This window comes from Delphinus delphis, chromosome X, assembly GCF_949987515.2.
Source record: "Delphinus delphis chromosome X, mDelDel1.2, whole genome shotgun sequence".
NCBI lineage: Eukaryota > Metazoa > Chordata > Mammalia > Artiodactyla > Delphinidae > Delphinus > Delphinus delphis.
Genome location: NC_082704.1, coordinates 103,149,422 through 103,159,822, shown reverse-complemented (window position 1 = coordinate 103,159,822; position 10,401 = coordinate 103,149,422).

Here is a 10,401-nt window from a genome sequence, read left to right as displayed (position 1 = left end):
CTTGGCCATTTTGGGGAGGGGGCACAAATATGTGGGTAGGTGGGTCACGCATGTTGAAAATAATACAGCATTCCTATCATCTAAAATATATGATTTCATGAATTATTGGCACCTCAACTTTATTTAGAGTGGGTGATAAGTGAATTTAGGTCTCCATTTACTGCCTATATCATAGCTACCAGAGGGCAGAGAATAGTGAACACTCTGACCATTCACTTAAGAGCTCATTCAAATCTTTCTGTCCTCCAAAAGATATGAGTAGGAGTCTCTTTGTGGCTCTTGGTTCAGTGTTAATCATAGGCAGCGGGATAATTATAAGGTTGGATTTACAGGGGAAAATTTACTTAAAAATTAACGTGATAAATTTCTTCTTAGTTAAATTAGCAATTTTTAAATTAATTACTAATCAGCAAACAGTATTGTCAAGACTATGTTATCTTTTGACATCCAGAAAACCACAGAGGTTCTTCCGTTTGAAGAAAGTGTGTGAATAAGACATTGCATAACCGTATTTCTTCAACAGGTGTACTTGATATCAAGTGGAATATGCATTTGGTGAGTGTGGAGAGATAGGAGGAAAAAACTAAGTGTAAAACAATAATTGTACAGAATTGCTTGGGAAAATTAAAGACATATTGTTGACCATAGGAAGTTTATAAATTGGTAATAACTGTCAAAATACATTATTGACTGGCAGACTATATCTAGCTTTATGAATCTAGGATGTATAGGATTTTTGAAGAAACAATTTCTTAATTAAAATAAACCTTGAAAAAGCTTTGATACTAGGACTAAAAACTTACTCTAGAAGGAAAAGCAAGATGTAACAATAAGCAGTCCCTAATTTAGAGGAATTGTCTGTGAACTACTCATTTAGTATCAACCGTGATGAGGAAGAAGAAGCAAACATGGCATAGGTCTATTTATATATGTTTTCAGTCAAATGGGAGGAAATGCTACCAATGAAAGAGAATTTAGTACTTGTACCAGATATGTGACTCAGACAAATGTAAAACAAAACTTTAGAGAAAATAATCTGTTTTATCCCTATTGGTAGGAGAAAGAAACTGGGGTTGGGTGAGCATTGAAAGAGACCCTTGTGGGAAATCAGGCAGAAAATTGAGTGGGAAATTAAAAGAAGATATTGGTCAGGACCACTGGGAAATTCATTTTAAAACACTATTCTAATAAGGGTATCTCTTTCTAAACTAGAAATATAGCATTGAATTTAGCACTCCCAAGCTTCAAAGAAATTTTAGTACACTCTCTTATACTCGGGGCTAAGGATCATTTAACAAATTGAACCTGAGGAAAGTAAAAGCAATAAAACAAAATTAGTAAAAACAATAGGAACAAAAAGCATTATGAGGGCATACCTACAAGAGTGCATACAAATAATAAAACAAAACAATTGTTCAAATAGTTAAAGGATTAACCATAGCCGTAATAGCTGCATTGGTAGTGCAATTGTGAAAATTATTGATAAGAGTTTACATATTTTAGCAGAAATCTATATTTATATTGTGGATAAAAAAATTAACCAAATTCTTCTTTATTCTTTTTACTTTAATTTCTGCTGTTATTACATTTTAAGGTTTCCCTTTTTTCTTTATCTGAGTCCATAAAATGATATTCCAACAAAAAGAAACTATCAGACCCAATATAATTTATTTAGATGTATCCATGTGTCCAAAATAGGGATACAGTGGCCATTGGGACTAGACAAGCTTAGGCCATAAGCCAGGACTATCATGACAAGAGTTGGAATTATCTTTCCATCCTTTCATCCACCATTAGACACCTCTTCAAATTTCTTTGCAGTTAGAGAGAGAACCAAGAAAAACATCTTATCATTCCTGTTTGATAATCAAATTTCTATATTTATGCCCAGAGGGCATCCTTTCTTTCTTTAGCCATAATATTAGCATTAAAACTCAGAAACATATTTAGATATGCCAAAACAGCATGACTGTGTTTATGCTTTAAGCTTTTGGCCTGAACTCTTCTCAACATGATTTTATAAGATAATCGGGTCCATTACACTTGAAGTGTCAGGCTGATTGCTGTGGTCAGTACAGACTTCAACAAGAAGCTTTACAGATTCCCACTGCTGGGTAAAATCTCTCATGAACCCTTATTTCAGCCACCTAAGGCAAACAGACCCTAGGGAATCATTAATAATTGCAGATCTCCTTTCCCACAGCTAACTTAGAAGCCCAAAGTTTGCAGACAACTTTCCCTCCTGTTTACCAACTTTACTCTCTATTTTCTCCATATTGTTTCACAATGTGGAGATCACACTCCACTAAGCTGGGAAAAATTAAATGGCACTCAGAATTTTCCCCAAACGTGTAGAAACCTTGAAACATTTGCAGGTCTTAATCTCTCAAAGAAAATCATATTATCATAAAACATAGTTAACACAGAAAAATCCTGTCTAGGCAGATCAATTTAGCAAATTTATCAGCTCCCTGAGGGTAGGGATCATGTGTGTTTTATGACTGCTGTTACATCTCTATGTTTAAAGAGTGCCTGGCCCAGAGGGGCCAATAAATATTAGCTTAACAAATGGGTGGATAAATAAATCTCCATGTTTATCTACCATTAACTCAGCACTTGATTTCTGCCTCAGTCTAATCTGTGTTAGACTCACTTAGTATGAACCTATCTCCACTTCTGAATTGTTAGCTATAATCAGTAGAAGCTGTCTCTTCTAGTATATCTCTGTACTTAATAACCTTTAGATTAATTTGACCTTCGTCTTTTCCTCAAGTGATTTTCATAGTGCTGTACACATCAGGAGACAGTAAAAACAATTCCTGATGATAAATCTGCATGAACATATGATATCTCTGACCGGCTGCGAGTTGTTAGGCTTGTGGAGTGAATTCTTTAGACTCTCAGTTCCGTTTGTTTGTCTCATAATTTTTTTTTTCTATTCCTGTCTCGAGTCCATAGGAGATGATCATTCAATACTGGCTGTTTGATTAAAAGCAATCTATCAATAAATTAGGAGTTTGGGATTAACATATACACGCTACTATATATAAAATAGGTAAACAACAAGGACCTACTGTATAGCACAGGGAACTATACTCAGTATCTTGTAATAACCTATAATGGAAAAAACCTGAAAAAGAATATATATATATGTAAAACTGAATGTTTAAAAAAGCAATACAAAGTTGTCTAATATATTCTCCTTTTAGAAAACTTTGCTCTCCTTACCTAACCTAACACAGATAGGTATTTTTCTTTCTAACAGCATCTCCTGATTTTAAAAAGAGTTCCTGATTCTACACTGTTAAAGCAATGAACAACACAGTTATAATTTTTTCTTGCTTCCTATGAACATTATGGAAACTGTTTCCCCCCAGCCCAGAAACTCACCATGACATATTTCACTTTGAAAGTGAATATGAACCAACATGATATATATGTTCCATATCTTTCACATTGAAGGTCTTAACCTAACTTGCCATCACTCTAGGCAGTATAGTTTGAAATAAATTATATGCCAAAGATAAACAACACTATGTTAAATGAATAGATGGAAAGAATTATACAAGCTCAGCTACAATATGCATAGAAGCAGTAAGCAGTATATGGGATAACTGTCACATCAAAGAGAATAGAAAAAAAAGATAAATTCTCAAAATCATAGTGCAATCTCAAATGTATCAAATGGAGATGGATAGAAATGTCACATATAAACATGTACACAAGACAATGACTTTTTAAACTATAGCAGCATATATTATACACTGAATACAATGTAATACATTTTTATGTGAGGGCAATAGCATTTCAATACTTAACTCTAAAATGTGAAATTGCAATGCAATAAAAAAATTCAATCTTTTTTGGTAAATTAATTCCATTACAGATGCAAGAAATACTTCAAACACTTCATACTTTTTGCAGTTCAGGTTCAGATCAAAAAAATTTTTTTAGTTCGCTATAGGACAATATTTTTAAATTGATTTCTTGTAATCCATTATAACCTTGCTATAGTGTATTCTGTGTGTGGGTGTAGACACAATTTTTCTTCTCACTGGGGATAGGTATACTTCTTTACATTTTTATTTTTAAACTCATTCCTTTCCCAATTTGGGAAGTTTTTATGTAATAAAGTTATGACATGTCAGATTTGATAAAATTTTCAAGGGAAAACACTATACATTTTCACAAAAACTTATAATTTCACCTCTTTCATTGTCTACTTAATATTTTTATTCACTAAACAAATATCACTATCTATATTTGGGGGAATTACACCTGTTTCTTTTAAGGAGCAGAGGTGATTTGCATAAAATACTTAAAACAGATATACTTTCAGATCATTTTCATGTGTCAAATACCATACTAAATATTTTATGTACTCTTTTCCATGATCAGAAAAGTTGGTGACATGATTCCATTGCCTCAGGTAAGTAAAATGAAATCATATAACTTTTACTTGAGAGAAGTTTGATCAAATTTGGGTTGTTCTGACTCCCTGCAAAAGCTGCTTTTCAGTTCAAATCCTGAGCTTTTGACCACAGAGGGTTGTTTTCAGCCCTCTCCTATTCTATTCTGTTTGACAATTTGAGTCAATTACAAGTAGACATGCTCCTAAAATCTTCTTCCTTTGTCAAAATGATATATATATATAGATAGATAGATAAATTCAATCATTTATATGTATTATTCAATCATATACAAAGAGACAGAGACAGATTCAGAGAGACAGAGAGAAACAGAGAGAGAACATTATAAACAACTAAAATATCCAGGGTGACAACCCTAGGGAGTGAGTTATCATATTTTTGTTCCTGAGCCCTAATTAGGAAGAGTCCTATATGCTATTCTGGTTCTTTCCATAAAATATACTGCTTTCAGACTGGCAGCCCTCTGAAATCATCACTGCTACAATGCAAGATTATAATCTCAATGTTTCTTTTCTTTTCTTTTTTTATCAGTACTTCTTTTTTTTATTGCCAAATAATATTCTTATGGTATGGCTATGCCACATTTTACTTGATGGGTATTTGGGTTGTTTCCACTTTTTGACCATTATGAAAAATGCTTCTATGAACATTTGTGTACATGTTTTTGTGTGGATATATATTTTCATTTCGGTTACGTATAGATTGAAGAATAGAATTGCTGGGTCATATGGTAACTCTATACTTAACCTTTTGAGGAACTGCCAGATTGCTTTCCAAAGTGGCTGCATTATTTTACATCCCCACCAGCAGTGTGTGAGGTTTCCATTTTCTCCACATCCTTGCCAACACTTGTTATCATTTGCCTATTTGATTGCATCCCTCCTTGTGGGTGTGAAACAGTATCTCAGTGTGGTTTTGCTTTACATTTCCTTGACAGATTATGATGTCGATCACCTTTTCATATGCTTATTGGCCATTTATCTTCTTTGGAAAAATGCCTGTAAAGATCCTTTGCCAATTTCTTTTTCCTTTCTTTCGGCTGTGCTGTGCAGCACGCAGAATCTTAGTTCCACAAACAGGGATTAAATCTGTGCCTCCTGCATTGGGAGCGCAAAGTCTTGACCACTGAACCACAGGGAAGTCTCTCCTTTGTCAATTTTTAATTGGGTTATTTATCTTTTAATTATTGAGTTGTAATAGTTCTTTATTATACTCTAGATACAAGTCCCCTATCAGATATATGATTGCAAACATTTTCTTCTGTTCAATGGGTTGTCTTTTTAAAATGTTTAACATCTTTATTAGAGTATAATTGCTTTACAATGTTGTGTTAGTTTCTGCTGTATAACATAGTGAATCAGCTATACGTATACATATATCTCCATATCCCCTCCCTCTTGCGTCTCTCTCCCACCCTCCCGATCCCACCCCTCTAGGTGGTCAGAAAGCATGGGGCTGATCTCCCTGTGCTATGCGGGTGCTTCCCACTAGCTAACTATTTTACATTTGGTAGGGTATAAATGTCCATGCCACTCTCTCACTTCGTCCCAGCTTACCATTCCCGCTCTCCGTGTTCTCAAGTCCATTTTCTACATCTGTGTCTTTATGCCTATCCTGCCCCTAGGTTCATCAGAACCATTTTTGGTTTTTAGATTCCATATATGTGTGTTAGCATACGGTATTTGTTTTTCACTTTCTGACTTACTTCTCTCTGTATGACAGACTCTAGGTCCATCCACCTCACGACAAATAACTTAGTTTCCTTTTATGGCTTAGTAATACTCCATTGTATACATGTGCCACATCTTCTTTATCCATTCATCTATTGATGGACACTTAGGTTGCTTCCATGTCCTGGCTATTGTAAATAGTGCTGCAATAAACATTGTGGTACATGACTCTTTTTGAATTATGGTTTTCTCAGGGTCTTTGTCCAGTAGTGGGATTGCTGGGTCATATGGTAGTTGTTAGTTTTTTAAGGAACCTCCATACTGGCTGTATCAATTTACATTCCCACCAACAGTGCAAGAGGGTTCCCTTTTCTCCACACCCTCTCCAGCATTTATTGTTTGTAGATGTTTTGATGATGGCCATTCTGACTGGTGTGAGGTGATACCTCATTGTAGTTTTGATTTGCATTTCTCTACTGTTTAGTGATGTTGAGCATCCTTTTATGTGTTTGTTGGCAATCTGTATATCTTCTTTGGAGAAATGTCTATTTAGGCCTTCTGCCCCTTTTTGGATTGGGTTGTTTGTTTTTTTGATATTGAGCTGCATGAGCTGCTTGTAAATTTTGGAGATTAATCCTTTGTCAGTTGCTTCGTTTGCAAATATTTTCTCCCACTCTGAGGGGTGTCTTTTCATCTTGTTTATGGTTTCCTTTGCTGTGCAAAAGTTTTTAAGTTTCATTAGGTCCCATTTGTTTATTTTTGTTTTTTATTTCCATTTCTCTATGAGGTGGGTCAAAAAGGATCTTGCTGTGATTTATGTCATAGAGTGTTCTGCCTATGTTTTCCTCTAAGAGTACTATAGTGGCTGGACTTACATTTAGATCTTTAATCCATTTTGAGTTTATTTTTGTGTATGGTGTTAGGAAGTGTTCTAATTTCATTGTTTTACATGTAGCTGTCCAGTTTTCCCAGCACAACTTATTGAATAGGCTGTCTTTTCTCTATTATATATTCTTGCCTCCTTTATCAAAGATAAGGTGACCATATGTGTGTGGGTTTACCTATGGGCTTTCTATCCTGTTCCATTGATCTATATTTCTGTTTTTGTGCCACTACCAAACTGTCTTGATTACTGTAGCTTTGTAGTACAGCCTGAAATCAGGGAGCCTGATTCCTCTAGCTCCATTTTTCTTTCTCAAGATTGCTTTGGCTATTTAAGGTATTTTGTGCTTCCATACAAATTGTGAAAAATTTTGTTCTAGTTCTGTGAAAAATGCCATTGGCAGTTTGATAGGGATTGCATTGAATCTGTAGATTGCTTTGGGTAGTAGAGTCATTTTCACAATGTTGATTCTTCCAATCCAAGAACATGGTATATCTCTCCAACTGTTTGTACCATCTTCAATTTCTTTCATCAGTGTCTTACAGTTTTCTGCATACAGGTGTTTTGTCTCCTTAGGTAGGTTTATTCCTAGGTATTTTATTCTTTTTGTTGCAATGGTAAATGGGAGTGTTTCCTCAATTTCTCTTTCAGATTTTTCATCATTTGTGTATAAGAATGCAAGAGATTTATCTGCATTAATTTCTTATCCTGCTACTTTACCAAATTCATTGATTAGCTCTAGTAGTTTTCTGGTAGCATCTTTAGGATTCTCTATGTATAGTATCATGTCATCTGCAAACAGTGACACTTTTACTTCTTCTTTTCCTATTTGAATTGCTTTTATTTCTTTTTCTTCTCTGATTGCTGCAGCTAAAACTTCCAAAACAATGTTGAATAATAGGGTGAGAGTGGGCAACCTTGTCTTGTTCCTGGTCTTAGAGGAAATGGTTTCAGTTTTTCACCATTGAGAATGATGTAGGCTGTGGGTTTGTCATATATTGCCTTTATTATGTTGAGGTAGGTTCCCTCTGTGCCTACTTTCTGGAGAGTTTTTATCATAAGTGGGTGTTGAATTTTGTTCAAAGTTTTTTCTGTATCTGTACTGAGATATCATATGGTTTTTATCCTTCAGTTTCTTAATATGGTGTATCACATTGATTGATTTGCATATATTGAAGAATCCTTGATTTCATGGGATAAACCCTACTTGATCGTGGTGTATGACCCTTTTAATGTGCTGCTGGATTGTTTGCTAGTATTTTGTTGAGGATTTTTGCATCTATGTTCATCAGTGATATTGGCCTGTAGACATCTTTGTCTGGTTTTGGTATCAGGGTAATGGTGGCCTTGTAGAATGAGTTTAGGAGTGTTCCTCCCTCTGCTATATTTTAGAAGCGTTTGAGAAGGATAGGTGTTAGCTCTTCTCTAAATGTTTGATAGAATTCACCTGTGAAGCCATCTGGTCCTGGGCTTTTGTTTATTTGAAAAATTTTAATCACAGTTTCAATTTCAGTGCTTGTGATTGGTTTGTTTATATTTTCTATTTCTTCTTGGTTCCGTCGGAAGGTTATGCTTTTTTAAAATTTGTCCATTTCTTCCAGTTGTCCATTTTATTGGCATAGAGTTGTTTGTTGTAATCTCTCATGATCCTCTGTATTTCTGCAGTGTCAGTTGTTACTTCTGCTTTTTCATTTCTAATTCTGTTGATTTGAGTCTTCTCCCTTTTTTTCTTGATGAGTCTGACTAATGGATTATCAATTTTGTTTATGTTCTCAAAGAACCAGCTTTTTTGTTTCCTTCATTTCTTTTCCATTTATTTCTTATCTGATCTTTCTGGTTTCTTTCCTTCTGCTAACTTTGGGGTTTTTGTTCTTCTTTCTCTAATTGCTTAAGCTGTAAGGTTAGGTTGTTTATTTGAGATGTTTCTTGTTTCCTGAGGTAGAATTGTATTGCTATAAACTTCCCTCTTAGAACTGCATTTGCTGCATCCTATAAGTTTTGGGTCATTGTGTTTTCACTGTCATTTGTTTCTAGGTACTTTTTTTATTTCCTCTTGATTTCTTCAGTGACCTCTTGGCTATTTAGTAGTGTATTGTTAAGCCTCCATGTGTTTGTATTTTTTACATTTTTTTTTCTGTAATTGATACCTAGTCTCATAGTGCTGTGGTCAGAAAAGATACTTGATATGATTTCAGTTTTCTTAAACTTACCAAGGCTTGATTTGTGACCCAAGATATGATCTATCCTGGAGAATCTTCCAGGAGCACTTGAGAAGAAAGTGTAATCTGCTGTTTTCAGATGGAATGTCCTTTAAATATCAATTAAATCTATCTGGTCTATTGTGTCATTTTAAGCTTGTGTTTCCTTATTAACTTTCTGCCTGGATGATCTGTCCACTTACATGAATCTATACTTTGCAGAGTTTGTTTTCCCCACATTCCTACCTCTAAGACTTGAAAGTGGGAAGCCAAATTGATTGATAAATACAGAGTAACATCTGACCATGAGGCCACGGCTACTCTTGATTAGCTCTTCTAATTGTAAGAAAGCCTTGTGTGGGTGTACCTCCAGGATGAATGAACACACTGGAACTCACAGAAAGCCTTCCAGAGAGAAATCAGAAATTCATTACAGCCTGAGATCTTTTAAACCCAGGCAGAGTTTACAGTTAACCATTCACCACTTTCAATGGAAAGACTGTCTGGCTTCCTTTATTTACTACAGGGGGGGAAAAATCACTGCAGAAATCCATAGTGTGTCTCTGCTCATAAACATCACATCAATGTGAGTCTTGTAGCTTACAAGTGTTGCTCTGTCACAACTTTCTCAGTAAATAGCTTTCTCGAGAGGTGTTATCACCGACAGTGTAAGAAAACACATAATCAGAAGTGAGATGGTTTTATCAAAGGATTCAAAACTGCCAAGTTTTCCCCTCATGGGTGTGTGATGCACTGATAAGCATTACACTAGGTAAACATAGGCCATGGACTTTCATTGAAAGTAATGCATAGGTATATGGGGATGGAAATTTGTTATTTAAAAAATTTAAAAACCATAATTAAATAGAACTGAAGAGTAGAAAAAACAACATATCATAATCCTAGAGAGGACTTTAGTGTAACTCACATGCAAAATGAACTGTTATTCACAATAATCTATTAGTCCAGTAACTCTTTAAGAATGATGCAGTGGATAGAGTGGGGGACAAAGGGAGGCTGACAGAGCAAAGATAATCTCTCATATCTGGAAAGCCTTGCAATTTCTTACTATTTATAAATGAAAAAATGTATCAGAAATAAACTGGGCAACCATGGTGTCTGTTCTATAGGCCTGATGATTTTATTTGTCTGAGTTTCAGCAAAAAAGTACTCAATTACTTGTTGCTGTTCACCAAGAGTACATTTTCTTAATCTGATGT